This window comes from Echinops telfairi, unplaced genomic scaffold (assembly GCF_000313985.2).
Source record: "Echinops telfairi isolate 266 unplaced genomic scaffold, ASM31398v2 ScPeMD7_7457;HRSCAF=8495, whole genome shotgun sequence".
Taxonomy (NCBI): domain Eukaryota; kingdom Metazoa; phylum Chordata; class Mammalia; order Afrosoricida; family Tenrecidae; genus Echinops; species Echinops telfairi.
The window spans coordinates 41,839,744-41,842,377 of NW_022111357.1; positions in this window are offsets into that span (position 1 = coordinate 41,839,744).

A 2,634-nucleotide genomic window follows, 5' to 3' on the forward strand; every position below is an offset into this window, starting at 1 on the left:
TGACCTTTCCCTGATTTCTATATCTCAAAGCCCCAGGATCTCAAACTTACAATAATTGTCTGGGCATGTTGACGTTTCTACTGTTTCTTCTAGTATCTCTCTCTCTTCGCCCCTCTCTCCCCCCCTCTCTCTCCTGCTCTCTCCCTAGCTTGTCCTCTGTCAGCAGGTCAGGGCAGGGGAGCTGGTGGGATGGCTGGGAGCAAGCAAGCTTCTGGAGAACGCTGGGCAGACCCTGCCCAGCACCCTTCCTCGCCCTCTAGGTGCTGGCCACCCTGTCCCCTGGGGCTGTGAAAGCCCCAGGGGATGGGCTTGGAGGTGGATGAGCGTGGCCAAGGAAGCCAGGGTTTAGATGCACCGCAGCCTGGGTCTGAGGGTCCCTGAGCGGAACAAGTGGTGAACACCACTCAGTTGGACATTCCGTCCACGCAGAGGTGCCTCCGAAGAGAGGCCTGGCAGTCTCCTTCTGGAAAGTCAGCCACGGAGAACCAGCCTAAGGAACCCAGTTCTGCTCTGGTACATGTTGCGTTGAAGTCGATCCCACGGGCTTGTTTGGGGGTGGGGGGGAGCAGGAAGTTCTCTGGAGTGGGTTTGGGGGACTTCTGAGATGGGGAGCCTTCAGCCAGCTGCCAGGTTGAACCCAGGTCTGGGGCGAGCAGGCAGGGAGCTGGGCACAGGTGCAAAGTATCCCAAGAAGACAGCATTTCCTCCCCAGGGCTGCTTGCAGGGAGCGGCCATGGGTACCAGGGGCGCCAGGCCCCACCCCCACCCCCACCCGGGGGCTGCAGTGACCTGGGCACAGGCAGGTTATCCTGGGACATTGGATTCTCTGGGGCTCTGCGCCTCCCCCAGAAGCTGAGCACCTGAGCTCACCCGCTGGAGCACTGGCGGTATGAACTAGTCCTGTAGTCTGGGGTGTCTCAGCCCAGCACAGCTTGCCCCTCCTCTAGAAAAGGGCCCCCCCGGAGTGCACAAGGGGGAGGGGAGCGAGGGTTATGGGAGGCACTCAGCCCTGAGGCCCGCACAAAGGACCGACCGCCTTTACATTAAGTGTAAACGGAAGTTGTGTACGCCTGAGGCTTTCCAAGATGCCCCGGTCCTGGGCTGGAAAGCCGACAGTGGTCAGGGTGCTTGAGGGTAGACATGGCGGCTCTGTGACTCTGCTTGCCCACACGAGGACCAGCAGCCGTGGCAGGGAGGGCGTGGGGCGCGCAAGTCGGGTCTCAGCATGTCTAATGCAACTGGCCCTCTTCCTGGCAGATGGCTGCCTCCGACAGGGAGCGCGGCTCTACAGCGTGCTCTGGCTGCATCGCACTGGGGCGTGTTACTCTCAGCTGAGCTCACCAGTCCAGAGCCAGGGTGCACAGTGCAGGCCCAGCGGGCACAGAGACCACTCCAGCACAGCCCCAGGGCAGCTTGCCTGCGCCCGTGCCCCCCCGAACGCTCACCCACTGCCTTTCTCGCCAACGAGTCTCTCCCCGGGTCAGAAGTTCTCCTCCGCCCGACAAGCCAAAGGAGTCACCGGCTGAGGAGCTGCCTCTCTTGGAGAACCATCCCGGCCCCCTCCCTGAGGCCACCAGAGCACCTGCCCAGGGTGCCCACTGCTCCAGGACAGTCTTCTCCGCAGGTTGGGCCCTGAGCCGCATGGGCAAGCTGGGCCGTGCTGGTTGGTACGCTTGGGGAAGGCTGGCAATGATGTTTAAAGAAATGAAAGCTGACCCACGGTGGTAGAAAAGGGCACCGTTTTATCCAACGCCAACAATGTCCACTGTCCAGGGTGTAGGGGGGAGGGACACGCTGTGGATTACATGCCAAGGGGGCACCCCCGTGCGGGCTGTGGCCACGGGTGGGTCCATTCTGCACCCAGCTGCCCCTCACTCGTCCCCCCCCCATCTTCTCTCCAATTCTAGCCCCTCAGTTTCATTGTGGCAGGAAGCGGGTGGTCAGTGTGCAGAGGGTGAGACCTAGACGCCACGTGTGCAGGGGACCCAGCCCAGCCCTTGGCCCAGTACTGGCAGTGCCCGGCACAGTTTGGAGCGGAGATGTTCACCTACACAAGCGTGCTTTCTTTCCACAACTGTGGGTATTCACGCACATATGTCCCCAGAACCTTGCACACACACACCCTTGTCCACATCTCCGACTCCATCACCAAGCTGACCATTGCTACCCAGACCCAGGGGGCCTTGGGGAATACTCATTGGCAGTCCATCAGCGGAGCAGACCTTGCATTTGTGAAGGGGCTCTCCTGGAGCGGACACTCGGAGCAGCGGGGAGACTGGGCCCAGTAGCTCAGCTCCCCCCCACACACACCCCAGCCCCACCTCTGCTCTGGGCTGGTGGAGAAGGGGAGGCTGAGAGCAAGTGGCCGACCTAGGGGCTCTGTCCAGCCTAGATGGCCTGAGTTGTGCCTGCCCGGAAACCCACCTATGGGCCTGCTCCAGAAGTCACCAGCAGGAGAATCAGGCTGTCCACGGATGCCTGTGGACCTGGCAGCCTCTCCTGGGGCAGGTGAGGGTCCAGCTTGCCCCTTTGGCCTCTTGCCTCCCTGGGCACAGCTTCCGGAGGGCAGTGTTGGACAAAGAGGACAAGGAGCTAGCCCAAGGCTCCAGGCCCCAGCTCCCACATGTCCGGCTC